Source organism: Balearica regulorum, chromosome 13 (genome assembly GCF_011004875.1).
Source record: "Balearica regulorum gibbericeps isolate bBalReg1 chromosome 13, bBalReg1.pri, whole genome shotgun sequence".
Taxonomy (NCBI): domain Eukaryota; kingdom Metazoa; phylum Chordata; class Aves; order Gruiformes; family Gruidae; genus Balearica; species Balearica regulorum.
Genome location: NC_046196.1, coordinates 2263942 through 2286291, shown reverse-complemented (window position 1 = coordinate 2286291; position 22350 = coordinate 2263942). Strand labels below are relative to the sequence as shown.

The 22350-nt window shown below is 49.0% G+C and overlaps 1 protein-coding gene across 1 annotated transcript in view; it reads left to right on the top strand.

Annotated features, from left to right (window-relative positions):
- The window catches only part of ZNF469 (zinc finger protein 469), a 154556-nt gene that overhangs the window by 1656 nt on the left and 130550 nt on the right, over positions 1 to 22350 (top strand). The window lies entirely within an intron of this gene.

Below are 22350 nucleotides of genomic sequence, written 5' to 3'. Positions count from 1 at the left end.
CCAAAACGAAGGGATTGGTCATGCATTTTGGTTGACCTGAACTTAAGGGATTATTTTTGTTTTTCCTTTGTTGAGGGGGAAAAACAAAGGAAAAGCTTTTCCCTCCTAATGAAAATATAACCTTGTTTTGCCTATTGAATAAGCCAGTGAATCTCATTTATTCTTTGCCTGATTGTGAGCCACAAGTGCCAATCTCCGCATCATGGGTGCTTTCTCAGCCGTAGTTTCTCATCATGAGAATGAATTAGTATTTAATTAATGCTTTGATCTTGGGAAGTGGCACTTTCCGGATGCTCATTCCCTTGTGCCTGTTCCCAAGAGCAGTCACCCCCACCCTTTTGCTAATCGAGGTCCGTGGTCACTTGGCTCTTGACTTGCATGCACACAGGTTAGATGCTCTTAAAATGCAAGAAGGGCAGATTCAGATCTCAATTAACTGTGGTGCAAGCCAGCAGTGAGCCTGTTAAGGTCGGGATGGGCTTTTGTGAACCAGACAACTTACTGCGCTTCAGGACAACAGTTTAAGCTGTTTGAATGCATCCACAAGATCTCCTTATTTTCCAAGATAAAGTATTTCTTGTGGTTGAAGAGGATCGCTGCTGAGGTTCAGGCAGTGCGGTTAGGATGCAAGGGTTCTTGCTCCATGACACTGATCCCGACTGTATGGGGTGGTCTGGAACTGAAAGCATAAGGCTCAGCTGTGGTCTCACCAGTGCTAGGGAAAACTGTTAAATGAAGGTTTCACGCTTTTGGTGGTTACTATCCAATACTTGAGGAAAATCTGTGGAAAATTAGTACAGCCAACTAAATGACCCTGTAGCCAACTAGTGTCCAAATCGCACTGGAGTTCACAGCATCTGTCGTGGAAGCTTGTCCCCGTGCATCCACCACACGTGCTGTCCCACAGCCAGGGCAGCTCCAGGCACCGCGTGTTATTCCATCTGCCCATGGTAAACAGAATGGTACGTTGGGTTTGGCTTTTAAATATAGCTTCTCTTGAAACGGAGCAAATACCAGTGATGCTGCTCTGTGTGATACCGCGCTTGTTTTTCCATGTCTTGAGCAGCAGGGCAGAAAAATCAGAGCCAGGCACCGGGGTGTCTGGGGGAGGTGCTAAAGCATAAAACTGAGGATAAAAGAGGTTAAATACAAGTCTTGGTTGTGCTGTCTACTTAATAAAGTAAAAAGAGAACGACACTAAAACTAAAGTTCAGCCCTGTGGAGCCTGCTAATTACTCCTGAGATGCACCTACTCCTTGCAATATCGTCACATCCCAGGACCTCGGAGCTTAAGCAGGATTATTCTTGCAACCCGAGGTCTGTTCTTGCAACTTCCCCGCCATCCCCGGGGCAGGGGGACCTGTGGGGCAGGGAAGGAGGGGGGTAGCCCGTGTGCCGACTTATAAGCAGGGGTCAGCAGCTCTGGAGAAACAGCAAAGCCGCGCACTTGGCCTCGCGTCTTGGTTTTGGTCCTGTTGCTTGAAAAAGTCCCTGCAGGGAGGAGGGAATGACGTAGCCCAAGTAGGTGCCAGTAACGGACTGGACTGCGATGCTGGCTTTACCCCTGCGCAGGGCGGGCACGAGCAAACCCATCCTCCATGGAACATGCGAGCGCAAGGTGCGGTGGGACACACAAAGCTCTGTCATTTCTGCTTGTCTAAGCACAGCTGATGTGACTTGAGGACTAAAGGTTCCTCCAGTGCCTGTCACCCAAGGACTTGGTGTTCTTGGGTGGAACAGGGCTCTGACAAAGAAGAATAATGAGTGATTGCTTAATTTCTGTCAGCGCCTCGCAACGCAGGCCGTGCGCTGCCTTCTGGCACGCAGCGCACAGGAATGCACATCCTTGGCCGCGGTTGGGAATGAACTGGGATCTGAGCCGCGGAGCCGTGTTGTTTGTGTTACAGCTTGGGAGTCGCATCAGGGCTGTGCTGTGAAGTGATGACTGGGTTGAAGGTGCTGACAGACTCCAGGGGAGCTCCTGGTGCCGGGTTCTGTCCCTGGATGTATGGAAAGCCAGAACACTCGTATCTCCTCCATCTTCCAGCTCTTTCCCTGCCACCATTAATTTTATTACCCGTTGCTCTTTGCTTAGGACCTCCCTTTGGGGGCTGTATCTCCTGCTGCTTCCTTCTGCTCATCATGCTGTTGACTCCTCCTTGCTTCTCCAGCCTTTGCTGTTTGGAGCACTATGTCCATGATTTTCCATCTTTATTAACGGAACGTCCGTTGTCCCATTCCAGCGTTTCTTGCTTGCCGTGTACCTCCAATACTCTTGCTGCGGTTGTACCTCCTGGCTTTGCATGTCGTTTGAGGCAGCTTGGGAGCAGCGAGAAGCTGGGGTGCTGTGTCACAGGGATGTTTCTGCGTAGGAGTGATGCCACCAGCCAGTCTGGCAAACTTGGAGCCACCCGGCGTTCTGCCTCTTGCCAAGTCCATGCAAAGCGAGATGAATGCACCCTGTTCTGCCATAAACATGAGGACTGGATGTGCACAAACCTCACTTAAACAAAAAGAAAGGACCTTTCCTGTGTTTGCATGTGCTGAGTCGAGCCTCACCACGCGTAGAAACCAAATGCTAAAAATGTGCTCGAGTGCAACTTCCTCATACGATGCCACCAAAGACTTTAAGGCAGCTCATTGGTTTCTTTTTATGCAATTGCATTTGTTTCTGTATTTCTGCAAAAATAGTCCTAAAATCGCCTGCAGATAATCTACTTGCTCCTAGCGACTGTGGAGATGAATAGCTGTCTCTGAACTACAGATGCACGCGCTCTAGATTTGCAGTCATGAATTTGTCTTTGTGGATGCACTTTTTTACTCGAAGGGCCCAACATCCGGATACGTCTGTGGAAGGGAGACTATGCAAACATCAAACGTGCTTTCGTATTCTTCTTTCAGGCCAGCTTTGACTTTCCTTGAATGTAGTGAAAACAAACAGATGTTCTCAGAAAGCCAGGGTGACCTGGAAACTATTAATTAGGTAGTGAGTGAAAGAGGAGATTGCAGTGTTTGGATTTCCTTTAAGGATAATTATTTTTAGCCTCTGCTGACGTAGCCCAGGACAAGCTAACAGCAACCTGCTGCTGGGCCAGTGGAGGAAATGTAGCAAGAAAGATTGCTGCGCTTTTTCCGAGAGGGATGGTAGCTGAAATGCTGCGATTACCTGAGATTAGTGTAATCAAAGTCTAGATATATTAATTTGGAAAAAAATGTGTATGTGTATCCCTAGTCCTGTTCCTGGAAGAGAACTCGGATAAACCTCTGTTTCTGGGTCATTTCATTTCTCCATCTCTACCTTCTGTTCTTTCGTGCTCCTCCCACACTGGAGATGTTCACGTCTTCCACACAGCTCTACGTGGTTCTCACAGTGCCCTTGACCCTGGTCTATTCATCTATGATGGCAAACATGCCACAGCTTAGGATACCTGAGAGCTGTTTGTCTCTCAAATCTCTTCACCCAATCCATTTCCTGGTGCCAGTTAAAAGAATAAAAATAGCTAGGTTGATTTGTGTTTGGGGAAGCTTCATCCCTAACTACCACCTAACTGCAAAGGGCAGTGGGGCTCTTGGAGGACCTTGTCGCGCTGGACCAAGGGAAAAACGACTCCAGAGGTCCGCGTAGGGATGTACTGCAGCAGGGGCTGATGGTGTGCATTTTTAAGAGCTGTTTTAGTTCCAACAACATTTTGCTCTTTTCTCCTCAGATGTTTGTATGGGAATGGATTCATTCATGTAGGTGAAGGTATTGTCGATGAATGTGGGCATTTTCTGGGTTTGTAAGCGAGCCCTGTACTCTGAAACGGCGAAATGTGTCGCCCAGCTTGGAGGCGGGAGCAACGGGACGTACCCATGTTTGGTCAGTCGTGGTTCAGGGAGAGCAGAAAGCTCCCGATGTAGCTAACTTAGATAATGCCTGCCGTGCTCGCTGTTTGAGACCTGACGCTTAAAACTGATGTGAAGGCAGGTCACGAGCACGTGGTCTGCACCTCACCCGCCCCGGCTCTGGTGTAACATGCTCTTGCTGGACTCAGCACCCCATCCTTTCTCTTTTTTCTTTGCAAACGTCTCTCCAGAAGCCTTTGTAGCACCTTCCAGTTAGCGTCCCAACAACCAAACCTGCAAATATGACTCAGTTTTCAGCTTGCAGTTTAATACCAGATGAATCTCTTTCCCCAGAGAATGCCGTGCTGCCAGGGCAGGCAGCTCAGTTTGCTGAGCCATCGAGAACAGCGGGGAAAACCTCGTGAGCACAACAAGGAGGCTGTGGCTGAGCTCCAGACACCAGGAAAGCCTCAGATTGGATGTGCAGTATTAGTGACAGCAGAATACAATTACAGACCAAAAAAAAAACACAGAACAGGCTATATGTGCCTACCTCCGCCCTACCCAGGGCAGGACCTGTATTTCTTCCTGCCAACTTGTGAGCCAAGCTCATAAGAAGTTGTTTGCATGCGTGCTGTACCTTTCACCTCTGTTATCTCTGTTCCTCAGATGAGACAGAGCACTTCGTTGGCCAAGGATACGCAGCAGATCCTTGGCCAAGTAGAAAACAGGACCTTCGTTAGCAACTTTGTCCCTGGTTCTAACCTCTGGCCGCAGGAGTTGCCTTTCGAAGCCTACACCACCAGGCTTTCCACGTTTGTCCCTCCCTTCCCAGAGCTTCCCTGCAGAGCAGGGAAGAGGCGTTAACCCCCGTGTTGCTTCCCCGCAGCTGCGTTCCCCAAGCTCGGCCACGGTGGGAGGCTCGTGGGCTTGATGTGAAATGACCCCAGCTTGGTTTCTCCTGTCCTTCTCGGCATTTCCAGGCTAAAGGCCACACGAGCTGTTTTAGCTGCATCCTGAGCTTCCAAGCATCTGGGGCTGGTTCTTAGAAACCTTAGACTCGTGGAAGCGGTGTGTGGAAGTGGCCGGGTTGGAAGGGCTGGGCTCAGCTGGCCTCCGGGGAGCGTGTGGGAGTCCTGGTGTCATGTTCAGTTATGGAACTTCACCAGGTTCATCCTTGGAGAGAGATTTGTGCTTTCGGCACTGCTGTTGGGGAGAACCAGCCAAGAAGGAGCAAGATAAGAACAACACGTAGCAAAGGATGCAGAGCAAGCTGTGTGCCGCGGCACTGGGAACGGCAGGGATCACGATCCCCCAGCACCCCCTTCTTGGGCATAACTTGGCACTCCGCTCCTGATGTTAACTTTGCTGTCCGTGGAGCTTCGCCAGCGATCTCTGCCTGACTATCCAGGCAATGTTGTGAAAACGCTAAAGGATATCCAAGCAGCTATTAAAACCTGCCTCTCTGCAAGCACACGCAGGCGTTTTTCAGCACGAACGCAGGATGACACAAAGCAAGGTCCTTGGGCATGTTAGCATCATTACGTGTGGTGTATTTTTGTATGTGTTTTTTTCCTGCTCCACTTCTTGGAGACACACAGTTGCCAGGACTCATCTGTCACGTTGCAGTGATGAGTACTAAGCTGTGACTGGTGCTGGCCAGGACCTACCTATTACCTTACTGCTGAGGAGCCCTTGTTCAGTAGCTCACTGTCACCGCAGTTATTGCACCGAGACAGAGCCGTATGTGTTGTACTTCCCTGGTGAGGAGGAAGACCTAAATACATGTGTTTTACTTCTGTTAAGCAAGCACTGCATTCCTAACTCTACTGGAAATCAATCATCCCTATGTCAGAAATTACCCCGTCCCTCAGACAAGGCTTTCAAGTTTGTAGTGTCTAATGGAATTTAATAATATTTATTATGTTTCCAGCTCATTTATGGGGAGCAAGACTTGACTTGCTGCTTTGGGCTTTCTCTGGAAGGAAATGATGGACAGGGCTTGCTTTTACGCTGTCGTGGAACTGCTGTAGGTTTGTACGGATTTAAACCTTGCACAGACAAAGAATTTCCTTCTGTAGCTTAATCCATGATTAGTCTTAAATTTCAGCCTTGGCAGCGGGAGAGGGACTCTCCCCTCCATCGTAGGTAAGAAGTTGGAAGTAATGTTTTTCCTTGGAAAGGCTCCTGCCTGTATGTGCGTATTACACTTAAAAGGTGTTTAATCTTAGAAACTTCCTACTGCCTTTTCCACGTAACGCTGCCATAATCCCCAGATCATCGTCATCGTTTACATGTTGGTTTCAGGACAGAGACGCAGCTGAGTCCAAATTTTCCAGGTGAGTGCCTGTGGCGGTGTGACAAGGTGCTGTCATGTGCCTCTTCTTCTGAATAACCACGTGCAGCCTACAAAACCATCAGAGGATGGTCGCTCTGCACAGCTGAGGGGAAGAGCTGTATCTTCTAGCACATCCTTCACCTGCTTCAGACCTCGATCCAGTCGTAGGATTGTTTTGTGGGATTGTATCTTCTGACCAGCTAGGACAAACTTAGTTTTGGGTTCTGGATTGCTTGTATTTCTTGGCAAGAAGCTGGCAGATATCTAGAACCAAGACACCCCTCTCTAGGTGAGAGACCTGCTGCAGCAGGTTAGATGATGTGTCCAAGTTGCTTATAATTCTGTGGCATGGATTTGTTGGGATAGGCGTGCAATTTTCTGTGTCAGCCCTTGTGAGCGAGGACTCGCATATTCTGAGCGTGAATTTGTGTTATTCTGCTGTAGATTCTTTTTTTTTTTTTTTTTTTTAAATAAAAAATGGGTTGGCTGAATAATGTGAGCAATTTGAGTGTTCGCTATAGGACTCACAGCGAATTGAAGTGATGTTTACTTAACCTGCAGTGACAGACTCAAACTTCAGGGGTTTTAATTTTAATACATATTTTACATAGGTGAGATGACAATGTTATTAAAAATGAAGAGATTTGTTGATGTAACGTATAAATAGACGTCAGCAGTAAAGCCTCTGAAGTGGCTTTTCTTTCCCCTGGTCTAACGCACCCGATGGCGTGAGCTTAAGCAGGACCCACCACTCCTGCACCATGTGCAGGAGCTAAAAGCCAATGTGGGAAATTATCCTTAGGGGGGAAAAAAAAAAAAAAAAAAAGACTGAGTGTATCGGTTACTGTTCTCCTTCATGCTTGCAATTGCTGTGGGGGATGAGTCAGACTGAGTTTCATACATAGCTTTGTGTGAACAAGGGGTTGTGCAAGTGTTGCAGGAGGTGGAGTCCACCAGCACGTGGGAACGGACGCGTGGGGCTGAGCCCCGGCAGCGGCTCGAGGCAGGAGCAGTTTGCAGAGTGGGACAACGGCAGCTCTCCATGAGTTTGGGACAAATGAAGAGGTAACAGGTGGAGGTGGCGTGCAGTAAGAGCTCGCAAGAATCGTGTTTTCCACCGTGCTTTTTGATTTATGTTCGCCTGTAAAAAAAACTCTGCAGAGCTCTGGGTTCAGTGCCATATTTTTGAATTGTGTACATCATCCAATAAATAAATCAAGTCCCCATCAACTTTGCCTCTGAGCAACATCCAGCTGCAGTCAAGCAGAAACACAAACAAGCTGTTGCTGCCTTCTTCAGATCTCCGTCCTTTCCGTGCATGCTTTGTTGTTTGCTGGCGAAGAGCAGAAGTAGTCACCCAGCAAAGGGACATGGGAAGGTAATTCCTGGGTCTGCTAGTGACTCTACGGTGTGACCTTGTTCACTGCAAGTCATGTTACTTTTTGTATGTGCCCTGTTTTTCTCACCACTTCTCTGTCCCGTTGATTCTGTCTGAGGGTGATCTCTGCTCATGCTGGAGGAATGCTTCAGGAGCAAGTCTGGTTTGGGTTTTTAAGGTATGACCTGTTTGTGGTTCTTCCTGACGTGGTGGTGATGGAGATTCCCAGCATCTCAGAAAACTGGCTCAGTAGTCAAGACCTTTAAAGGAATTTAAATACGTGGGTGAGGCAATAAGGCCTGGGAGAGGGAGATGTTGGCTAGACAGCCGCAGCCAGCAGCAGCCAGTACTCCCAGTTCTCCCAACAAAGTCATCACCTCTTCCATAGCTTCTTGCAGCATTTTAGACTGCTTATGCCAGACTCTTACCAAATCCCCATGGGATGGATCTGGCACAGGCTGGAACGTGCAAGTCCTGGTGTTCCTGCTTCTGCAAGTTTGCTGTGGTGGCCAGAAGAAGCTAAATTTTGGGATCTGATGAGATGGTCTGCATCTGAATGGGTTCCTAGTGCAGCCTGGCATATCTGCTTTCCCCATGGTCCCCCAGTATGGGCTGACCCAGGTGCCACGTTGTGCATGATGGCAGGGTGTGACAGAGCATACAGCCCTTTAAACACCTTAAAAAGCAACTGGCCTCATCGCAAAGTTATGCACAAATGCTGAGAATTGGCCCAGAGGTTTCTAGCTGGCAAATTCAAAAAGACTCTCCCACTTGGGAGGAGGAGGAGTGTCTGGTGAGGATGCTTTGACAGGGACAGGCTGAGCAGAGGCTGTTGTCCTCACAGGAGCAGGGTCACCACCAGCTCCTGTCAAGGAGGACAGGATGTTTTGTGCTGCTGATACCAGAGTTGGGTTGTAAAGAAAAGATTAAGAAACTGGGCTCTCACACTCAGCGTCCTGGCTGCTCAGAGGCTCAGCAATCCCACACCGGACGCTGGTGCTCATCGGTTAGCACATCTCAAGATGAGCCCTATGTCAACTCTGCTGAGCATCTGTTGTGGAGAGTAGAGATGCAGCGATGCTGCTGGCTTTGGAAGGACAGCCTGGGGTAGGGATGAGAGTATGAGCGTTCACCGTGGGGCTGAATTTACCCTCACCCTGCAGTAGGCGAGGGCTGGGTTAGGATTGCAACCCTGGGCACGGGCAGCAGGGCTCAGAGGCTGTTGGCAGGCAGCAGAGCCCTGGTAGAAAGCACTCCTGTGTCCCAGGGGTGCGTGCTCAGCTCAGCGTCCCCATCGTCAGAATGGCAAAGCTTCCTGCTCTGACATCAGTTGCAGTCATTGAGGCTCCGGGTTTCCTTTGAGCTGCCAAGAAAAGTCTCGTGCATTTGAATTTCTGAGAGGTTGCATTTATTTTGTCAGCTTCAGTGAAATATGTCCTTCTTGTAGATATGACTGACATTTCTGACTCCTAACTTCCACTCTAACAAACTATGAAGGAGGTGGGGAGATTTTCTGTCTCCTGGTAGCTTCCATGAGATGTCCCTCTGAACGACAGAGCACGCGGTGTCCCATGCTCAGAGCGGGCGCAGTGAAGTTTCACCAGCTGGTGCTAACACAGAGCATCAGGGTGGATGTGACCGAAGAGTTGTTCCTCACCTTGAGCTTTGGGAGTGTTCAGAGGCTGCAGTCGATGTCCAGCCAAACCACGTGTTATTTGTGCTTCCAAAGAATCAAGAAAAAAATTAAGTAAATCAGTTACCCAGATTTCACTTTTACTGGAATAAAAGCAGAACATAGTCTCTTCCTGTAATTAATATTCTCCCTTCTACCTTCTTTGGATAATCGCACAAAGAATGTTTTGTTTGAAGTATCTCAGTTGCATTGCATGCATGCAATAAATCCTAGGAGCCCTGTGAGCATTCTTGCAAATCTCTGGGGGATTTCTGATTGCTTCCCATCCAAACAGCATAAGCACTTGGAAGAATGCCTCATGGACCTCTGCCCTGCCCTCGCTAAAAACTCTGGGTGATTACACAGCTCTAAGTAACTGGAGGGCACGTGACGCACGCCCGGCTGAATGCCAAGGGTCCTCCAATATTGCAAACGCTCTGGTACCTGATGCTAGCGCGGTCCTGCGCTGAGGACTCCCAGATCGCTCTCATCTGCTTACGAAGGACGAGGGCAGTCGCAGTCTAAACAGGAAGGCGGGGAGCAGGCGGAGGGCAGCGGCTTGTTTCGGATAGCAGCAGAGCCATGGAGAGGTGACAGCGCTCCCGGCTCTCGCCGCACGTCAGTAATGGAAGCGGCTCTGGTTTGGCAGTGTCCGAGCATCCTCGGAGGTTTTAGAGCTGTTCCCAGTGGCACGTCCTTCCTTCCCCCATTCCTGCGCGATGAAGCGCAGAGGAGCTGGTGCACCAGTTTCAAAAGGTACTTGGAAGCGCAGCCAGACAACCGATGGGTTTTTAAACACCTTGCTGCATTGAAACACATTAATCATCAGACCTCCTGTGGCATGTAGAAAGCGTGTGATAGAGCTGGGACCCCAGGCTGGGTTTCTGGGGCGATCCCGTCCTGGCTGACAGCAGATGACAGGTTTAAATGCACCCTCAGGTCTGTACCCGCTGGAGGTACGTGCGGAGCAGGTCTGACTTCACCCACTGAAGGTTCAGCGGTCACTGAACCAGATACCTGATCATCCAGGTATCTCGGAAGAGACGCAGGAGTAATTTGAATGTTACAGGAGGATCTTCCACATGCTGGTCCTTCCGGGGATGCTGCCTTTGCAACGGATCCCACGCTAAATGTTTGATGGCTCCCCTGGTCTTTTTAGTAGAGAAATGTTTCCAGGCTGTAACAGCACGGGCAAAAAATGCTATAAAATTGCAGTCATCCTTCTATATGCCAACAGTTAAGTATTGTTATCTGTTTTCCAGTATTCTAAATAATAGTAAAGGGAAGGAAAATTATCTTTCTGTAAGTTCCTTTGATTCCGCTTTAGTCCCTGCCTATAAAACTATGGTGACTACGAGTGCATTCCTTCCCTATCAGCGAGGCTTAGGTTTATCCTGTAAATACATTTGGTCTCTGGGCCTTCTAGATTCAATTTTCCAACCTTCTTTTCTGGCGTCAGGATGTACGATGCTGCCTATGCAAGCTTGTAGCTGATCTGAAGATTGATTGTTTGTTTGTTTTATTTTAAGTTGACTAAACTATTTCTATCACATAACCTGGTAAAACTTAGCCGACTTTTTAAATTTTTTTTTATTGAGTCATTAGGATGTCAGTTGTGACTAGACTTGCATGTCTCAGCTGTTTCTGGATTGCAGCGATAACTGATTTAAGGGGGGAACTGCCCAGCTTTCCTAAAGACTCAATTCCTCTGGTATTCTCAACAAAGCAATGTTGGCCAAATCCTGAAGTCCTCGTTCAGGCAAAAACTTGTATCTTCTCATATCTGGATTTGTTCCGTGGTAGATAAGTAAGTTTGAAATATCGACCTGTCTTGCTCTTCCATTTTTCACTGTTGTCCCTCTGGCTCTGAAGCCTCCATGAGATGGATCTGTAGAGTATGTGAACCTTGGGGAGAAGAGAAATTACCGTTTGTTGGGACGTCTGAAGTGGTCCTGTTGCTTTTTAGATTCAAGTATTGTGCCAGTTTCCCCTTGGTGGTTCTGAATAAAGTAGGAAGGGAAATTGAGGCCCAAGTTGTTGGGCAGTGAGCAGAAGAGTGTAACACACCTTGCTGCTTGACAGATCAAGTGATCCAAAATCATTGATTTAAGAGGTGGGTTGGTTTTTTTAGTGACTTTAAGTGGAGAAAAGCAAATATCTTGGGTAAAACAACTATTTGTTTGGGTTATGGGGTAGAAGATACAGGCCTAGCATTTTACACACACGCAATCCAAAAGCTACGTCTTGGAGGGCTGCCCCTTCCAAATATTTTTTTGAAGTCCTGGAGGGGTTTCTATAGCCTGGAGATGAAGGCCATCAAGCTGTGGGATGAAGGAGTCAGTTCTGAGCTCATTGCTTCTGCATCAAGGCAGCACTCAGGTGGCACAGATCCAAACACGATGTCCCCTATGTACTGAAAAAAGCCTGCGGACAAATTAAGGCATCTCCTGCCCGAATTGCCACCGAACCTGTGAGTCTGTGCCTCCGACCCGGGACTGCATCAGCAGTGATGAACTGTAACTGATGGTGAGGGCTAGAAAGGAGGAGTTCTGCCTGAGGGCTCTTCAGCTGCTCAGACAGGTTTGCAGCCTACTTGGCGCTTACTTTAAAGCATCACTTTTTGGAGCAGGAGGACGAGAGGATCCTCCTTCCAGGTATGGTATCTGGCTCCCGTTTCGTGCTGCCGATGGTCTCGGGACAAGGGACCCAGGAGATGGGGAACCACAGGGCTGGCGGCAGCTCACCCCCTCCTCTCCCAAACTCTCTGGTTGTCTCTTCTGGGTGGTTTTTGTCCATAGTTTAGCAACTGTTTTGTAGCGCCTGAGTATGCGAGTGCTTGCGTAGCCCCCGTGTACCTGGGTGTTAACAAGTTGGCCAGTTATGAGTTATGATGGGATTTTTATTGTAGGAAGGCAAGCTGCAGCCTCCCTAAGCACCCGCCTGCCTTAAATTACGGGGAGGGAAATCCTGCTGACAAACGCCCTCGGTTGTCCCAGCAGCTTTGCGTGCGGAGAAGCTTGTCCGAAGGACTTGGCTGCTGGTGGGGAATTCAAAGGCTCCCCTGGGGCTGCGGGCTTTACACAACACCCTCCTCCCCCCGCCACGGAGAACTGCACTTGGCTGGGTTGTACGGAGGAGAAAATAGTCAAGTCAGTGAGGAGAAGGAGTTTGTGCACGTGCTGCGGCGCGTCCCTAACCCCGCGTGTGTCTGATGGACGTGGATGATGTGGATAGATGACACTGTACCACCTGGCACCTCCGAACATCCACACCTGATGTAGCCTTGATGCCATAGCTGGTACCAGAGGTGCTGCTAGGAGGGAAACTCAGAGCAACGCAGGGAGCTCCAGGCAGCTGATCTTGTAGATCAGCCTGTGCTGGGCTCTGCTGCCGTGGCCGGCGGTGGGGACGCGCGGCTGGCGGCTGGTCCAGACCTGTCCTCCTCGCCCCATCCATCAGGCTACGGGTTTATCAGGGTCGCTGCCATGGTGGGAGAAGGTGGAAAGTTCTCACGGGGTACCTGGTGGTTGCTGAAACGACACATTATATCGCATTTATTATATTTGCTCTTAAGTTGGGTATGTTGTCATGAGGTTAATAGAAAATGTTTGTGGGGAGTGCTCAGGGGCAAGAGGTGATTTTTAAAAAATTCAGCGTTATGCTGCTGCTTCTGTTAGATTTGTTATGATTCCTCTAACTTCGTAGAGCACAGTTTAGTGATGGCATATGCAGGTGATGCTGTGCTAGAGCTAAAAGAAAAAGGGGTTTGCCCAAGGGAAGACTTGGGTTTTTCTCTTGGAGAGAACAAAATACGACAGAGCAAGACCTAGGCAAATTTGTTCCCAAATTTGTGATGAATGGTTGATATCTTCTGGGGAAATGGATCACTTAAAAGAATTAATCAAAAATTAATTTGTCATCAAAATGCAGTCCTGACATTTGTTAGGGGGCTTTTGATCAGCTCTCACACCTGACTTGCGTGCAGGAGTTAGATTTGCAAATGTACACATCTGTTTGCTTTAACTTGCAAACCGGTTCCAAGAGATTAGAAGGTACTGCCAGGAAAAACTCAAGTTGACGAATGGGAATTACCCTTCCTAGGATGGCTGTGAATGTTTTTAGGAAATAAAATCTCTTGCTGGTCTCTAGCAAGTCATTTGTATTATAGGCAGGATCAGTCAGTCATCTACCATTTTATTTTATTTGAGTACAGCAGCCTCAGATCTGTGTTCCCCTTGAGCAGGCGAGTGGGAAGTGTCCTGTGTATGGGAGCTGGACTCGGCACCGATGTTGAGAGGTGGTGGGCAGGGAGGAGATTGCTGCTCTCCATCACGTCTCAGAGCATGCATGCTGTGCGTGGCAACGCTTAATTGCAGTTTCTTAATTTGTTGTACCCTTCCCACTTGTAAATCCTCACCCATCCATCTCTACATAAGCACAGCAGGTCCCTGGAAGTGCTCTCTGGTTTTATGTGGAGTGTCGCCTTCCAGTGCCACCTTTGGGTGAGCAAATTTGACATCCTGTCCATCCTCTGGAGAGGTGGTAGGGACAAGTGCCGAGGGTGGTGTATCCACACAGAGCTACGTGGAAAGGGCAAGCGCAGACCCTCGTGGTCTGCTGTGGAGGGCTGTGCTTGGCCCCGGGGAGTGTGGCGAAGGTGAGGGTACAGGGTTCCCACCCACTCCTGTCCTCAGGAGACGTCTCTGACTCTCAGGGGTCTGCTTCTTCCTTCTCTTACCTTGCTCGCCCTCCCCTTCGCAGCAGACGAGTTGCCTGTTTGCTCATCAGAGGCAAGCCCTGCATTTCCACATCTGCTACTGTCAACCAGTAAAGTTTTTTCCTTTAAGGATATTCTGGGAACCGACCATCTTATAGGAGTAAAGCATCCATAAATTTTACTTTTTCCTTTTTTTTTTCCTCTGTTGACATCATGCAGTATCCCTGTATGCATTCACAAATTCAAATTTGCTCGAGGAGCTTTCGCAAAGGCTCTGCATTGGGCGTCCTGCAAAGCAGCAGCAATGTTATCAGCTGTGTTGCAATGCTTGTGGAAAACAAACCCAAAAACGCTGAGAACAGCCAAAGACGAAATTGGGCTTGGGAGGAATGACTTGGCAGGGTCAGGGTGCCGATGACCACTGTGTGCATGTTGGAGAGCCATACCCCAGCTGCATACTGTGGGCTACAGAGATCCCACCATCACTGCACAGCATTTTCCATGGCTTCTTCTGTGCCAGAGCCTTGCAAACAACAAACTCAAGATGTTTAATTGCTGGTAATGGTAGCTGGCCTTCACGAGGGAGATTATCCCTTGTTTTAGCAGAGTGGCTTTTTAGATTTAGGGGGATCCAAGTCCATTTTCTGTTTTGGCCCATGTTTCCCCAGCGATTTTCCTCCTTTTCCTCTGCTCCTGTTGTGAAACGGAGACGCCAGCTCTGCCCTCCCTCCCACAGCTGAATACATTTAAAGTTGTGAAGCTGTCAAACGCTTTGCCAGTGGGGCCATAAAAAACATAGGAGGAGGAGGAGGAGAAATAAAAACGACCTGCCAGAGGTGCACTCGCAGGTCTAATTACATGCAGGCGGTCAGCAGAGGCGGTCAGCTTCCTACCAAATCCTGCTGACGGATTAAGGACGTGTAAACCCTTTGGGGGAGCTATTGCCCCACATACCACCTCTGCGTCCAGCCCCCAACCCACTGTTCTTCCCCCAAAACCCGCTCTCAGGAGAGACCAAAGGGGTGCTGAACCCCGCTATCAGGATGGTCCAGTTATGCCCTTTGCAGAGAGGGATGCAGCGGTGCGATCTGGCAGGAAGGATGGAAGAGGTTTTCTGCAAAGCTCAACTTTCTGGCCGATGGTTAGCACGGAATGGGAAACGTGTCGGACGTTGCTCAAGGTGGAATGGGTGGCAATGATGCTGGTCCTGTGTGTCCCTGCAGAAATCCAGGCTTGCTGTAAGCTCTCCTTGCTTTTGGGTTTCTCAAGCCAAGCTAAAGGAAGGCAGGTCCGATTCACCAGTCTCCTCCTTCACTCTGCTCATCTCAGGTTGCGATGGAGTTTTCTGTGCGCTTTTGTGGGTTTGTAAAACATACGAAATATCACTAATCCCTCGTTTCTACTGTGGGTAGGTGAAGTGTAGCTTCCTCAGCAATACCTGAAATGTGATGTTTCCTCAAGGCTTGCCACCATCCAGGACCAGATGCACAAAGTGTGATGCAAATACCCTACCTCGTGTTGACGATGGTCAGCTCGCAGAGGTGCTGCAGCTCCTCCCTGGCAGGGCACGCGCTCGCGGGCTCTCCTGGATGGCAATTCCTGTGCCCTGGAGCGGCTGCGGGATATGTGATGGGGCAGGTCACTGGAGATACGAGGCTCGTGTCTGCCTCCAAAAGGGCTTACTGTTTCCTCCTGTTCTGAGCGACTGATCCAACTGTGTGAGCTTGTGTGTGTGTGTTTGTGTGGGCCGGCGAGGGAGTTTCCTCTCCATATCCCCAGCTAAAGACCTCCAGTGTGTTCTCAGTAGTGGCATGTTTGTTTTCTCTTCTCCTCAAGTTTGAAATGGAGCGTGTGCTTGCCAGTGTCCAAATAGCATTTGGAAGTTACTGTCTTTAAAGCTCAGTTCCATTGAGGGGTTTTTTTTTCTTTTCTTTGGACTTGCAGTTAGCCTCCTAGCCCAACAGCAATAAGGCATGTTTTGGATGGAAGCTCGCTGTGGCCAAGTTCTCAATATAGATTCTCCAGAAATGTATTTGTCCTACCACCTACGTTTTGGAGGACTCTGTTCCCAAAGGAAACTGTTACCTGGATGCTTTTCTGCTGTTCTTTTTTTTTTTTTCCCTTTTCTCTTTTTTTTTTTTTAAGAGGAAAAAAGCCTCTTTCATCCTTCAGAGGCAATTGAATTACAGGCACCCTCTAAACACCCATCCGTCCTACAAAAGGTGCCAGAGGCAATTTCATGTTGGAAACAGCTTTTCACTCAAAGGCTTGCAGCCAGCACCCTCCTCATGGCCAAGAAGATGCATTGCAGATGGGTTTGACACCGTCTCCTGCTATGTGCTCTTGGTGCTTCACCCAACACGCACCTCCCGGACGCAGGGCGCTGGGTGAAGCCGTCACATCTCCACCAGCACAGCTGACTTTCCTCTCCTGCCTGCCTTCCTTTTTTTTTTTCATTTGTTTTTGCCAGACCTATAAGCCAGTCCTGTTCCTTGGTGGGATAAGGGCACGTTGTTTTAGGTTTCGCCCCAGGGGTACCGTTACGGTCCTTGCCCTGAGATGTCGGTGTGCTTCTGTAGCTCTTCTTCCCTGCGCACAAGAGGAACTGAGCATTCCTCTAATCCTATACGTGTGTTTCTGGCAATGTGGGAAATCTCCTTAGGTAGTAAAGCAGTTCCCCAAAAGCCTTCGGTCTGGAGAGCCTAAGGGAGATGATGCATAAAGCCTGCTGAGAGCTGCACAACGGGCGCCCGATTTCCTCCTCCTCATTTTGCTGCCTTTGTATTTATCTTTCTAGTGCTGAAAATGAAGGCTGAGGTTTTCTGTTTGCACGTTACACCTATTGGTTGGGGTTTGGGTTTTATTTTTTGGTTTTTCTTTTCTTTTTTTCTTGCTGTGAGCTGACTCTGGGATCTTAGCTGACCCAGTATCCATGAAATACCATTGTGGAGCACCAGTGTGCTCCTGGTTGGATGCAAGTCCAGCAGTTCCGGGCTGTCGGATCATGCTGGCTGCAGGGTGACACTTGAGGACATGGCAAACCAGTGCGCTATAGAAAGCAATTGCATCTTCATGTAAATCTTTTCTTTCAGTGCACCCATGTAAAACCGTGCGTCTTGGGCGGTGGGTGGCTGTAAGCGGGCTCTTGCTGTGCAGCTTATCGAATCTGTGATTAAACCAGGAAAGGTGTGTGTCTCGTTGCTCAAAGCTCCTGTGAGCTTCGGTGTGGTGTGATGGAGTTGAGTCAGAAAGGCTTGTCATGGGCATCAAGTGGGAAAGGCGGAACAAGGAGCAGAAAAAAACGGGAAGATTTTGTGGGGAACAATTTCTACCTGTTTGCAGCCAGGCAAAAGGAATTTGTGTTTTGAAAGACTCCTCTCGAGACCTGTGATCCTCTGTGGGAGGGATGGAGTGAAACTGCGTGCGAGGAGGAAGGTGGGAAGCAAAGGCAAGGAGCATTCTGCCTTCCCTGGCCCAGGAGCAGGCAGGGAGAGCGGGAGTCCTGCGGGCAGTGCAAAGGCAGCGTCCTGCTCCACGGGGAGCACACCAGGGTGGAGGGCTGGGAAGGGAGGTGTCCTCTCCAGCTGGTCGTCTTCTGGAAGTGTCCCTGTGTTTACAAAGCTTTTGAAAACATGCATGCGCCCGCGGCTTTGTGAAAAGCTGGATTCGAGTGCATCGTTGAAAGATAAATGATACGGGACATGCAGTGTCAATAGGATAATTCAGCATTTTGCAATGTTTAGGAAGCGTATCAGGATCTGCCTTTCCTCGGGCCACAGTGCCGGTCCTGCTCCGCTCAGCTGTCTGCCTGCTTCCACGAAAAGAAATCAGTCCTGGCGTTTGCAAGCAGCTGCACTCTTCCTTCCTATTTTTACTTTGGATTAGGATTGTTTGCTTCAGAGGGCAGAGGTTTTGCGTAAGGAACTCAGGATATTCCCAGTCGTCTCTTTGCTTTGGAGCTCTCCTCTCATCCATAGCCACGAGGAGAGCAGTACCATGAGGACAGGGCAGGGACCAAGGACTGTCTCTGATTTGCAGTGTAGGTGAGTGGTGGAGTTGGGTTAGGTACTTTAGCATTCAAAACCTCTGTTAGGAGTTTTGGTACCACGTTTTATTTCAGGGAGATTTTTCTTAATGTCTAACACAGCTTCCCCAACAGAGCAGCAGGAATTCTCCTGCTCCAGCCGTTGAAAACTGAACTAGATACTTCACTGTGAACACACCTGCACTTGCAGCAATTAAAAATAAGGCTGTCTCTTCCATCCCAAAGGCTTTTGTTGCCTTCATCCTCCTCTTTAATGTCATTTAATCCAGTGATGGAAGACTGCGGAAAGTTGGAGGTAGGTGTGTATGGCACCTAAGCCTGACTCCACGATCCTGCTCCAAACCCTGTCGCTCGGGGCTGCCGGTGGATGGGCAGCTGAAGGCAAGAACCTGCTTCAGCTCTAAGTTCACATCCGCGTCCACGTCCCGTGTTTCTCGCTGAATAAGGAGGAAAATGAGCGTTTGACTCTGCCCCAGGATTTTGGTGTGGTCCTCTTCCTAGAGTGAAAATGCTGCGGAAAACACGGGCAGCGTGTCATTCTGCTATCAATACTGGGGGAGGGACCTCTCCAGCATGCGTGACCGGTGGGGTCTGGAATGCTGGCATGCTCCTCCTGCTAGTATAAGACCCTGCTTTTACATATATACGAGATACGTAAATAAAAAAGAGAGTCTGTCTCTTTTCACTCCATCTAATACAACAGCCAAAGAAAGGAAAACTGAAAAGAAAACAGCTCTCGGCAGCATGGGCTGGAGCCCAGTCGGTTGTCAGACATTCTCCCTGCCAGAAAGATTTGGAGATCTCTGTACAAGAAAATGGTCTTTTAATTTTACACCAATATCTGCAGAGTACGGGATATGGAATTACGATTTCTGGTTGGGATGGTGTTACTAAAATAACAGCAATGTGGAAAGTGGGCTAATAAACTTCAAAAAAGAGCGTGAACGAATGCTGGTATTTGCATATCAGCAGAGGAGCAGTAGCCATAAGGACGGATGAAATTTGTCTCTGTGGCATACTTTGCTCCTAGAGCCGGGAAATAAATAGGCACGAATAGCCAAGGAAATGCATGCTTTTCTCGTGTGATTTTTAAAGCATATGCTACTGGAAGATGTGTAAAAAGGCTTTTACTCTAGCTGGAACTTCTCACATGGCTGTTTAGGGCCCTAAAATATTCTCGTCTGGAAATGGAAAAGTTTTTTTGTTGGATTTTTTTTTTTTTTTTTGGTTGAAGGTTTAATTAAAAGTCAGAGGGTTTTTTCCTCCCTCCTCGAACAGCTCGGTCCTGGCTGCTCTGATACTTTGCTTTACAATATCCCCCTCCGACTTCTCCTGACTTCTTCCTGGTACTCTGGGTCTCTGACTCTGCCTATGTTTTCTGCATGTTTCAGAACCATAAACATGATTGATCACGTTTTTTAGCAAGCTGTTGAATTATTTATGGATCTGCTGGGATGCTTGAACTGCCAGCTACAGGCACGCAGCCAGCGGGGAAGGGGGCCAAATTGTGAAAGGGAAAGCCTTCGCGCACACCGAAATGAACTCTGAGAACGTAGGATGCGTGGTGCTTGGGTTAACGTCCTCCAAAAGGTCTCGAGCATCCCTCAAGAGCACTGTCCCGCTCAGAAGCGTTCCTGTAATGCTGTGGAAATGCCAGCAGTGGAAGGGTCCGGCCTCGCATCGTGGCGAAATGCCACGCGCCGTGCAATAAGATGGATTTAGTTCCTGACCTTTTAAATTCTAGAAAATGGTTTGTTGTCTGGGCTGAAGTGTTTTACAGCTGTTCTTTGTCCGCTGGGTGCCGCAGGTCACGGCTGAGATGTCTGCTTAGGAGCCGAAACTTCAAATGTCAGGGTGACACGCAGAGGAGCACGCGTTGGGCTGGAGGACAGCTGGGTCAGGGCTTGCGCATACGGGGGAAACGTGGGGCTGGAAGAGGAGAGAACGCGGTGGGTGAGGCTGGAGGAAACCACACGTGGCCCGGGTGGCTGGACGTGGGAGGTCTGGGCTTTGCCGAGAATCGGGCAGCGTGGACGGGAGCCTCTGGGCTGGAGGAACGTGAGGATGATGAAGGATCTGGACCACGTTGCTCCGGCAGGGCGGTGCGGGACACCCGGCAGAGCAGCTGGTCCTCCTCAGCCTGCCTCTCCCTTGCACGGCCAGCTCTTTGCTCTAAGTACGCTGACTTCACGTGCAGGAACGAAAGGAGAGGAATAGTAATGAAAGCTGTTAGCGATTAGCATAGTCGGTGGCCGGGCTTTCCGGAGCTGTTAAAAACCCTTTAATTGTCCCTTTTTCTACTTCTGTTCCTCTTAGGACTCTCTGGCCTGGGGAGGAATAGCATTAAAAAATAAAAGCCTCTCCTAAAACGAGAGGGAAATGGCTGTATAATCTCAGCCTTGTATGTGGAGGAGGAGGAGGAGGATGGCTAAGGGGAAATGTTGGCGTTAGACCGTTTGATTGCTGGTGAGGCTTTTTCCTTGGGTTCCCTCCCTCCGAATGAAAGATGCTTGGGTGGGTTTGAAGCTTCTGGATCGCCTGCCCTAATTAAGATTTATTAAGAGCAATTGCAAAAGAGATTAGGGCTGTCACTGGCCAGGATGTTTGACTAAAACAGAAAATGTTTGTTTTACTTGAAAATAATTTCTGAGTTTTTTTAAAAAAACACATTTGAAGCATGTAGAAAATATCTTGTTATTGGAGCTGAGTGTAGGGGGTTTTGGGGGGGGTTTTTTGGTTGTTGGGGTTTTTTTTTTTCTGTTTTTTTTTTTTTTCCTGGACTGAAGCAGTGTCCCCAGAGCAGACACCTTAACAAAAAGGGGAAAAAGCTCCCAGCAGCAACCTCTGCCTCGGCGGGAGCGGTGGGTCATCGCTGTGGCTCGCTTGTTTTTGCATCGTTGCCGTACCGGCCCCTGAATCGAGGCTTGTTGTCTGCACTCTCCTTTAGTTTCACCTGCTGCCTTAGATTTACCAGAGTTAACCTTTCGGCTAAGGCTGTACATGTCTGTAGTTTATGGGGAGAGTTATTAGGAACACGTGTCTTGTGTTTTCGTCGTGACAGCGTGACAAATTGGGCAGCGTGAATCAACCACTGCCCTCTGCTGCCGTCAGCCAGCTCCGCTCCCGTCGGCTCCAAGAGCTCGGGGCTGCAGCAGCCTAAAAGGGCTTCTGGAGCAGGACGGTATTCCTTCCTAATTTAATATTGCAACAAATCTGAAGTTCTCTTTGCACGCAGCAAAATAACGGCAGGGAGAGGTGAGGTGTTCACAAATTAGTGTGGCTTTGCCCATGAAAGTCGATGCTGTTGCCTTCCGAATGGGTGATGCCGTTAATAAGTGACAGTAGCCATCGCACCTGACCAAGGATGGACAGATTCCCACCGCGGTGGAGTGTGAAAACACGTGGCACCATTGTCAGGTTGCTAATGTGATCTCTTTAACGTGACAACCGATGGAGAGCGTGGGTATGTACTTTTCTTACGTGCTTCACCACCGGAACCGCAGCAGTAGATGTCTGGGTAAACGTACGACGGAGGTGTTACTGGAATTGCCCCATTCTTCCCCACCTAGTTGTACCTTTAGTCATTCTGATGCCGTTACCCGCTTTGGAGTAGCTGTGTAGTTGTTAATGCTTGATTTTATTGCAGATGTACCCAGGAGTTCGGGTTGAGCACCAGTGTTTTAAATACTGAACCAGAGAAAAGGGGGAGGGAGGATGACGGAGCCCCAAGAACGGAACGTGTTCAGGTGCGCGTTGACCGTTTGGGAGTAAGTGTTGTGCTGTGACAGCCGCAGCCTTTCCTGCTGTGGTGTGGAGGCCACTTCTGCCTCCTTGGCACCATCTCCTACGCGTGGGCTTTTGCCATCCTTTAGAAAGGGACCCAGCTGTGCTGGTGGTACCGTCCTGGCTTCTGCTCTTGCCACGTGGTGTGGAGAGACACCACCGTCTCCCTGCAAGGGAGAGCACAAAGCGGGGTAAGCAGATGTGCGACGATGTCCCTTCTCAGATGCAATGATGTTCCTTCTCAGACCGTGGCCCTTTGGAGAGGCAGTAATTCCAGGCTCTTTGCAAAGTCTTTCTTCGTTTTCTCTGTTGTAATTACTTTAGAAAGTGAATTGAGCTCTCTCTGATGTTTCCAATGAGGGTGGAAGTTTGCAACAGGATCCTCCTCCTGCCGTGGGTGGGTGGATGGAGAACTGCGGAGGTGGGCTGTGAATGAGTGGCCTTTTTTTATGGGGGTTCAGTAAAATAGGAGCAGGTAGAGAAAAGAAGATAAAGGCTCCTGGCACATGAGCAATTGTCACAGTGTGACAAGTTCAGGAATATGATGTGGTCTGTTCCTCAAGACAAACAAAGCTGGAAAATTTTGTAAGAT